Source organism: Drosophila persimilis, unplaced genomic scaffold (genome assembly GCF_003286085.1).
Source record: "Drosophila persimilis strain 14011-0111.01,24,50 unplaced genomic scaffold, DperRS2 tig00001116-arrow-arrow-pilon, whole genome shotgun sequence".
Taxonomy (NCBI): Eukaryota; Metazoa; Arthropoda; class Insecta; order Diptera; family Drosophilidae; genus Drosophila; species Drosophila persimilis.
Genome location: NW_020825422.1, coordinates 37,934 through 48,623, shown reverse-complemented (window position 1 = coordinate 48,623; position 10,690 = coordinate 37,934). Strand labels below are relative to the sequence as shown.

The following is a 10,690-nucleotide window of genomic DNA, read 5'->3' as shown; positions in this document are numbered from 1 at the left end:
ACATTGTTGCAGTACACAAACAAAACCACTTCAAGTGAGCGTGCAATATGATCGCCGCTTATGCGCTAAGCTAAGTCAGCATTCCCACGCTGACCACTTGAAGCATATATATATATACACATATGTACATACGGCTCTTGCCCTCTCGATTATGCTGATAAGACAAATATGTATGAAGCCGCTCCGCTGTTGGCGTAACCGGCAGCGCAGCTATGCGGTCTGAGTTATAAGAATAAATTCAATAAAGATATTCAAAAAACCGAAGTCAAACGGCACAGACGTGCCAGTGTTATAATTACTAGTGACATATTACAGCATACTACAATACACACTGCAGATTGGCCTCCTCGCGAGAGACCAGTCGCGACTTTTCAGTCTCTTGGTGGGCCTTGACCTCCTGCTGGTAGCGACCCTGGGCCGCCTTCAGCTCAAAGTCGAGACTTGCATGGCTCTTCTCCAGCTCACTGATCCTCTCCAGCAGCGCGCGGTTATCCTCTTTGGCCTTCTGCTCGTTCTCCAGATTGCGCTGCGTCTCCACCAGCAGAGCCTCCGTCTTCTTGCGCAGCTCGATCTCCTGCTCCACCTTCTGCATGGCCACCTTGTAGTTGTTCTTTCGCTGCGCCAGATCCTTCTCGTACTCGGCCGCAATGCGCTGCAGTTCGACCTCACGCTTGCCGCTCAGCTCGATCTTGTGCCGCAGGCTGGTGTCCTGCTTCTCCAGAGCATCGGCTCGGCCGCGCTCCCTCTCGAGCAGTGCCTCGAGCCGCTTCAGCTCGTTGGAGTTGGAGGTACGATGGCGATGGTTGTGCCCATGGCCGTGGGCATGGTTGTTGCTGGCGTTGCTGTTCACCGAATTCGGCTCCTTGGCCTCGGCGTCGACGGTGTCGCTGGACAGGAGCTGATAGTCGCCCGTGTAGGTGAAGCCGATGAAGGGCAGGTGATTCCCATCGAAGCCCTTCGGTACGGGGAACACCTCCTCGGGCTTTTCGTCCCTCTCGATGTCCTCAAAGTTGCGCGTATCGTCGTCCGAGGTTAGCTCCGGCACAACCGGCGGCACACTCTCCCTGATATTGTCAAAGGACCAGGTGTCGTTTCTGAAGAACGGATGCGCCTTGATATCATCGATGCCGTAGCGGCCCAGACGCTGCGTCCGATCTGTGAGGAATGCCCGGATCAGGGCCTTGGCCTGTTCGCTGATCTCCACCTCCTGGGGGAAGCTGAGCGAGTTCTTGTGGTCCATGATCTTGCCGTAGGTGCCCACCAGTGAGTCCGCGTAGAAGGGCGTCTGCCCGAAGAGCATCTCGTAGAGGAAGATCCCCACCGACCACCAGTCGCACTCGCGGCCATACTCATTGTCGACACCCTGCGACTGCAGCACCTCCGGACTGATGTAGTCCGGCGTGCCGACCGCATTGCTGGACACCACCTGGCCGTTGGCGCCCATGCGCATGCAGGTGCCGAAATCGGCGAGCTTCAGATGCCCGTAATTGTCGAGCAGCATGTTGTCCGGCTTCACGTCACGGTGCACAAAGCCCATGTTGTGAATGGTGTCGAGGGCCAGCACCACCTCCATTGTGTAGAAAATGGCCCACTTTTCGGGTATATCGTAGTCCCCCATCAGCGAGACAATGTCACCGCCGGGCATAAAGTCCATCACCATGTACAGGTATTTGGAGTCCTGAAATGCAAAATGCAGTTGGACAATCCACTCGGAGTTGGCATGGGCCATAATGTGACGCTCCTCCCAGAAGAAGGCCGAGTCCGGGCGCTTCATCATCTCAAATTTGGACAGCCGCTTCATGGCGTACACCTGGCTGGAGGACTTGTGCCGCACCAGTTGCACCTCTCCAAAGGCCCCGGCGCCAATTAGCTTAATGAAGTCGAAGTCCTCGACATTCATGCGCAGCTGATTGATCCTCTGCGCCAGGGGTTTATATTTGGCAGCATACTGTTCGATGTTTTTCAGCCGCTTGAGCGTGTCGTGGTCGCAGTCGCTGACCAGGGCTGATACCGTATCCAGCAGGCAGTCCACATTGCAAATGCTGGTCGGATCGCGCATCTCGCGCTCGAGAGTGTTCGCTCGACGCCGCCTTTCCACATCCATGGCTAGAACGTCCCAGTTGGATAGTTGCCGTCGTTGTTGTGTTTTGTTTGCTTAATTCAGCTATGACAGTTTTTTCTCGGATTTTTTGAGTTGTTTGAATTACCTTGTAATTCGAAAGTGGTTCATATTGTATGTTATTTATATGTACTAATTGGTTGGTACTGGTTGTATTCAGCAATCGGACAAATGTATTATTTTTTGAAGTTATTGTATTTGCTACATAAATACCAGGTTGAATTTCCTGGTTTGGGATCAATATGGTTTCTATATCGGACGTTAATTCTATTTTTCTGACAACTTGTGATCTTGCTGGTAGAAGAATTGTATTGTTACCAGAACTGTATGTTATTGGAACATAAATTTTAATTTTTATATTATTTGGTCGTATTATTAACCAATCCTCTGCAGGTTTTAAGTCTATTAGGCAGTTTAATTCTTTTATGAATATCAATGCCTATTATTCCATCACACGGAATTGCAAAATTTTGATTAACTAAATGGAAATTGTGTGGAATTATGTACTTATCCGTCTGTAGCTCTATTAGGGTAAGGCCTTGGGATGTTATTATACCTTCCCCTATTCCTTGAATATCTATTTTATTTTTTGTTTGAATGTCGTTAAAGACATCTGAATTTTCTTTTAATAATGATATATTGGCACCTGTATCTATAAGGAATGTAAGTTGTTTTCCTGTTTTAGAATTGAGGAATGCCACGAATATATTGAGATTGAGGTTGATTGTGTGAACCGCTGGATTTTTTAATTTAGTGTATCTAAAGGATCTTGGGAGTTTCCCGAAGCTGTCTGGGTAACACGAACATTGTTCTGTCGTGTGTTTCCATTGCTATTGTATCTTTGGTTGTTATAGGTTCCACCGTTATTACGGTTATTTCCCCTATAGCCAACACGACCTCTATTGTTATTATAACTATTGTTGTTGTAAATATGGTTGTGGTTGTAACCACGACCATTTCCTCCACCACGATAGTTACCTCGAAAGTTACTACCGCGGTAGACTTGTCCTTGTCTGGTGTACAATATTGAACTTGCGCTACCAGTCATCTCTGTACTACACTGTATATATTTTGCTACGGCATCATTCATTGTTGGGAATGTGCCTGCTTCTAGTATTGTTTTGAGTCTGCCGTGCTCGCAATTTTTAACCATTGTACTAATGGCCTCTTTGCAGCTGAACTTATCGGCGTGTTCCGCTGGCAAACCCTCATCAATGTATGATGCTTCTAGAAGTTTTCTCATATCATCAATCTCTGTTGTGAATTGGGCGGCTGTTTTGCCTTTTTGGCATACTTTTGCCATTTTAGCCTTTATAACATCTGATGACTCTCCGACAATAGTGTCTTGCAATTTCTTTATTATTGCGCTAATGGTGGTTTCATCTTGTATTTTATACAATGTAGTTCCTATTACTTTTGATTTAATTACTTCTATAGCTAAATTTTCGTATGGTCCTTTCGTTAGATCGACCAATTTGACTGCCGTAATGAATCTTTGTAAATGGAGTTTCTGTCTATTAAATTCCGGAATGGCGTGCGAAATATCTTTGATATATGCCCGTTGGGCAATTGTTTCGTCTGCCATTGTGGTTGGTTCTTGCCCAACCACGCTGTTTGCTGAACTAGTCGACGGTTTGTCGTCGTTCACCGGATGGTTCGATCTATTTGATCGAGAATCGTCTTCCGATATAATGATAATATTTTTTACATTCGGGGGCCTGGGACTTATTGGCCTTGATTCCGATTCTACAGCTGGTATATATGTCGCAGCTGTGTTTAGAAGATTTGGGATGTGTATGTCTAGATTGAATTTTTCTTTAACGAATACTAATCGTTCCCTTAGACGTTTGAAGACGTCTGTAGATTGAAACCAATGTATATCAGTAAGTCTTTGTCTGTTTTCTAGAAAAAGTTCTCTGACCTCATTATATATGTTTACCAAATTAGTTGTATGTTTAATGACCGTACTATTTTGTGTAGGTCTGTTCTGCGTTAAGCATTTGTATGACTTATCGAATTCTGCTCTTAGAGTGCAAACTTTAGCGCAGATCGTAAGCCAGTCCATATGTGTTTTTTAATGTTGTCCATTCCGATTGGGAGACAATCTAACATTAGCAATCACAATTCTTCCTAAAATTTCATTTTCTATTATTTGGCTGTTTACGAGGATGCCGGGTATGGTTGATAATACGATACCCTTTTGTGTGGCATCACAATGAATTAGTGGTGAAAAAGGTAAATTATATTCGTTCATATATGAGTATTCGAACTCGTATATGCTAATTGGATTGGGGAATGCGGCTAAGATTGCTTTAGCTCTATATTCGAAATTTTCATTGCTGCTGCTGCTGTTCTACGAGACATTTTATTTTGTCTTTGTAACAATGTATTAAAGGCGCGAATTCTACCTGAAGTGTACCCATGTACATGTATTCGAGCTCTATTATGCTCCTAGGGGTCGTTGAGACCAATTTTTTTTTTTTTTTTTAAACTCTATCTTAATTGTTTGCCCTACTCATATATCTCTTTTTAATTATCTTATTATGTTTTACATACAATGTTAAAAGGAATTGTAAAACAGTGACAATGGTTAAAATCAGAAGTAATAACCAGAGTGCATTGAGATCATCCCTGTGGTCTATTATTTTGACATTATTGACCACATTGGCCGTATTGTCTTTGGTCTGACTATCGTCAGAACCGAACCAACCCATGGTGATGATTTTCTCTCAAAAATTGGTTTCTACAATGTTGGAGTTTTTTATTTTTATTTTTTTTTTTTTTTAATTATTTGCTATTCATTTATTCTTTTCAATAAAAAAAATTTTTTTTTTTCTCATGGACACACATATCTATATACCCTTCCTTTTTTTTTTTTTTTTTTTTTTTTAAATTTCATCAATATAAATTTTTTTTTTTTTGTATATATTTGATCAAAATGAAGGAAGAAAAAAAATGTTAAAGGACATGTGATCGATTTACAGGTTTTTCATTATATAATTCAACATCGATCACATGGTTTTAGTAATAGCCTAACAGAGGTTAGTATTTTCAAGTTGCACTTTAAGGGTGCTTCAACTCGAGATAGAAAATTATAATTATTGGCAATATGAGGCATGGCATTTCTGCAGCTCAATTGCGTTACTTCGCTCTTTTATTGGCGAAGTTGTTTATTGATTTCCTTGATGCGCTCTTGGCAGCGCTGTCGGTCCTCTTCATTTGTATATGTTTTTTCCAGGTCCCGCTCCAGACGTCGTTGTTGAAGCAGCCGTTTGATCCGGCCGCCCCTCTTTGTTTTCTTCCTGGGGCGTTTTTCTTGTCTTGTAAACAAGCAATCTTTGGCTTTCAAAAACGAAAACAATTTCAATCTTGGGCCTCCGCCTAATTGATTTCTAAGATGTACAATCTCAAGCGCCCCCGCCGCAATCCCAATCTTTGACACTCGCCTAAATGGAAAACCAATGTTTGCCCACACCCGGCTTCTCATAAACAATCTCACTCCCGGCTTTCTGCAGATCCTGCACTTTAGGCCTTTTACAGTTCTCTCTTTGGATGACGAAATCCAATACTCGGGATGGCGAAATCAATTGAAATGTTTATAGAAAAACGATTCCCGAAAGGGATCAACGATGCAAAGATCAGAAAGTTCAAACCAGTCTTGATCCAGCAGCGACACCGAAAAGTCTAGCTAAATATTAAGTTCGCGCAATCCCTTGGCCCGGAATTCCTTTGTGACCCTCTACTTAAATCTACATCAGTGAAGTTCGAAGTAAAATAAAAACTTTTTAAAAACACAATCCGCTACCGCAGTTATTTAATTGGCGCCCAACGTGGGGCGACGTTGTATAAAAAGCACCGAATGATAAAAGTGTTGCGTCGTGCCGAAACCCGAAGGACAATTAATTAATGGAATAAATCCTTCAAATTTAAAAACGCGGAGTGACTGTGTGATATAAGATAAAAAAAAGTGAGATAAAAAGGAAACAAACCGGAGCTTAGGGTGTGCAAAAATAAATACAAATACAAATACAATGCAAAATACAAATAAATAAAAAAGCTAATCAAGACAATTCATAAATACAAAAAAAAACCCAAAAAAACCCAAAGTTTTTAAACAAAACCAACAAAACCAAAATACAAAGAAAGTGAAACGATCAGCGAAGCCAAAGAAGGAAGACCCCCAGAAGACGACCCAGTTAAACAAAGAAATTTAAGAAGGAAGACCCGTTCAAAGACCTGTCAGCCAAATCAAGAAGGAAGACCCGTGCGAAGATCAGTCAGCCAAACTAAGAAGGACGACCCCTACCGGATAGCTCGTGAGCAAAAGTTGTATTTATAAATATTTAAGTTCAATTAGTTATATAAGATTATAAAAACTAACATATAAGAAAAACGAGGGGGAACGTTGTGAGTTGCTGCGGACACCGCAACTCTACAGTTATACCCGATACTAAGTCAGTATGGCTTTCCTCCGGCAGACGCCGCTAATATTAAACGACACGACAAAGAGTGCGTGCGAGAGAGACAGAAAATCAGTCTGAGCGTGATGTCACGCGCTGCGTAGCCACTGCAAATTGATTTGTTCCTTTTGGCTACAAAAATTATCTGATCTGATCCAGATTCAGCAATCTGATAGATATGGTCGTTATCTATGATTCCCCGTTTTTAGTTTTCTCGAATCTGCAATATTGTAGATGCAACAGATTTTCGTCCTTTGTGTGGGCGGAAGGGGGTGGGGCGAAATTTTGAGATACACGTTTTATAGTGAGATCTAAGAGAAGTGCGGATTCCAAATTTGGTTACTCTAGCGTTAATAGTCTTTGAGATTTGTGAATATCCCCAGATTTGCATCCTTTGCGGGGGCGGAAGGGGGTGTGGCGAAATTTTGAAACAAACTCGTCTCGGTCTGATATATTAGGAGTGTGGATACCAAATTTGGTTGCTCTAGCTTTTATAGTCTCTGAATCTAGGCGCTAATGTTTTACTCTAAGCAAAGCCGCCTATGCTACCTGTGTGTTAGAGAGAGACAGGGCGAGAAAAAATGAAATTGTTTTCTTGATGCTGGCTATAATAGTAATACGATCCAATTCAGATTCTGCAGTCTAAAAGATATGGTCACTCTCTACGATTCTGCGTTTTTTGTTTTCTCGTATCTTTAAAATTGTGGATGCCACAGATTTTCGCCCTTTGTGGGGGCGGAAGTGGGCGGGGCAAAGTTTTGAAATATTTTTGTAGCAGTGACATATCACAGAAGTCTGGATCCAAAACATCGTTGCTCTAGCTCTTATAGTCTTTGAGCATTAGGCGCTGAAGGGGACGGACAGACGGACAGACGGACGGACGGACAGACGGACAGACGGACTGACAGACATGACTCAATCGACTCGGCTATTGATGCTGATCAAGAATATATATACTTTATGGGGTCGGAAACGATTCCTTCTGGACGTTACACACATCCACTTTTACCACAAATCTAATATACCCCAATACTCATTTTGAGTATCGGGTATAATTAAAGGTGGATCAACTAACTTTAGATTTTGAAAAACTAAAAATGATTAACTCTCAAACAAGGACCGATCTCACAGCAGATCTGGTCAAACAATTGATAGCACTTCAAATTTCACAAGTACAAGAGCAAATTGTAAATTTAAAACAACAAATAGAAACTAAATCCGATCAGGTATCAGATTATCAGGCAGAAACAATAGACGAGACAATAAGAGATGACACCACATTAAAGGTAATAGAATCCCTACCAATTTTTAATGGTGGATTAAACCAATATGTAGGATGGAGGGAAGCTGCAGAAACTGCAGTGAAGTTATATAAGAAAGGACAGTGAAATCACCAAAGAATCAAATAAAACGAGGGGGAACGTTGTGAGTTGCTGCGGACACCGCAACTCTACGGTTATACCCGATACTAAGTCAGTATGGCTCTCCTCCGGCAGACGCCGCTAATATTTAACGACACGACAAAGAGTGCGTGCGAGAGAGACAGAAAATCAGTCTGAGCGTGACGTCGGGCGCTGCGTAGCCAATGCAAATTGATTTGTTCCTTTTGGCTATAAAAATGATCTGATCTGATCCAGATTCACCAATCTGATAGATATGGTCATTATCTATGATTCTGCGTTTTTAGTTTTCTCAAATCTGCAATATTGTGGATGCAACAGATTTTCGTCCTTTGTGGGGGCGGAAGGGGGTGGGGCGAAATTTTGAGATATACGTTTTATAGTGAGATCTAACAGGAGTACGGACACTAAATTTGGTTACTCTAGCCTTAATATTCTCTGAGATTTGTGAATATCCCCAGATTTGCATCCTTTGCGGGGGCGGAAGGGGGTGTGGCGAAATTTTGAAACAAACTCGTCTCGGTCCGATATATTAGGAGTGTGGATACCAAATTTGGTTGCTCTAGCTTTTATAGTCTCTGAGATCTAGGCGCTAATGTTTTACTCTAAGCAAAGCCGCCTATGCTACCTGTGTGTTAGAGAGAGACAGGGCGAGAAAAAATGAAATTGTTTTCTTGATGCTGGCTATAATAGTAATACGATCCAATTCAGATTCTGCAGTCTAAAAGATATCGTCATTCTCTACGATTCTGCGTTTTTGGTTTTCTTGTATCTTTAAAATTGTGGATGCCACAGATTTTCGCCCTTTGTGGGGGCGGAAGTGGGCGGGGCAAAGTTTTGAAATATTTTTGTAGCAGTGACATATCACAGAAGTCTGGATCCAAAACATCGTTGCTCTAGCTCTTATAGTCTTTGAGCATTGGGCGCTGAAGGGGACGGACAGACGGACAGACGGACAGACGGACGGACGGACAGACGGACAGACAGACATGGCTCAATCGACTCGGCTATTGATGCTGATCAAGAATATATATACTTTATGGGGTCGGAAACGATTCCTTCTGGACGTTACACACATCCACTTTTACCACAAATCTAATATACCCCAATACTCATTTTGAGTATCGGGTATAATTAGAGACAATGCCTTACGCATTTTTGTCACTGGCCTAAACGGCGGCATTGCTGAAATCCTATTTTCATTGAATCCCCCAGATTTACCGAATGCCTTGGCAAAGGTACAGGAATTGCAATCTAATAACATTCGGGCCCAATTTGCCTACCAATTCAGCGGTCCCAGAAATTCAGGGAATAATAATTTCAATACCTTAAGATTCAACCAACGACAACCTAGGACTAACAGTTCACCATTCGACCAAAAAAGGGATTTGCAGAGGAATAACATGTCTTGGGGACAACCCTATTTCTTGGGTAATAGACAACAAAATCAGGCCCCAGAACCAATGGAGGTAGACGAATCGATACAAATCCGGAACCGACAGAACAGCAATCAATTCAGGGGAAATAATAACAATAGAAATTATCGGGAGAATACTAACGGTTATTATAGGAGAACTAATAACAATTATAGCCAAGCCCAGCATTTCAGGGCAAACGTAGTACCGAATAATCAGTCTAACGACAATCAAGCGCAGAAACGAAAGCTAAACGAAATGACGGAACAACCGGCTAATAAAGCAATGAGGGTAAATAACATTGAGGAGGATCATTTTTTAGATCAGCCCCCGAAGTAGGTCTGCCCTACCTAAAAAGAGTAGACAGAAAAATAAACAGAGAATTAAAAGTTTTGATAGATACGGGAGCAACTTCCTGTTATATAAAAAAAGGAATTTACGAAAATAAAAAAGAATTACCAATTTATAAGAAAGTTGCTACAGTGAATGGGTTTTCAATAATTAAATATTTCCATAATATAACTATTTTCAACACAAAGCAAGTGTTTTATGAAATAGATGGAATGGAGGCAGATTTACTAATAGGATTTAACCTATTAAAGAAAATCGGAGCGGTTATTGATACAGGAAAGGGGACTTTAAGTTATAAAGACAATGAGGAGAAACTAATATATGACGAGGTCCTTTCTTTAAACAAATTAACCTTTATAGAAGGAAAAACCATCCTTCCGTTGAAGGAATATATAATTAAAAAATATTTTGAAGAAGAAAAAGAAATGAAAAGCGATTCAGTAAAGGTAGAAGGAAGTTTATGTAGCTTGGGATCAAAAAATCCTGAGCACGCCGACGAAGAATTATCCGTCAATAGTTTGGGATTAAAATATCCTGAACCCGCCGTCGTTGAATTATCCGACATTAAAAGTTCGAATAGTTTGGGATTAAAGAATCCTGAACACGCCGTCGTTGAATTATCCGACAATGAACAATTTAAAAGTTTGGGATGCAAAAATCCTGAACGCGCCGTCGTAGAAATATCCGACATTCAAAATTATGCAAATTCTGAATTGAAAACGAGGGGGAACGTTGTGAGTTGCTGCGGACACCGCAACTCTACGGTTATACCCGATACTAAGTCAGTATGGCTCTCCTCCGGCAGACGCCGCTAATATTTAACGACACGACAAAGAGTGCGTGCGAGAGAGACAGAAAATCAGTCTGAGCGTGACGTCGGGCGCTGCGTAGCCACTGCAAAATGATTTGTTCCTTTTGGCTATAAAAATGATCTGATCTGATCCA

General features: G+C 41.7%; 1 pseudogene; it reads right to left on the bottom strand.

Annotated features, from left to right (window-relative positions):
* Positions 1-265: 265 nt before the first annotated feature.
* LOC113566857 lies at positions 266-2,139 on the bottom strand (annotated as a pseudogene).
* Positions 2,140-10,690: the final 8,551 nt, after the last annotated feature.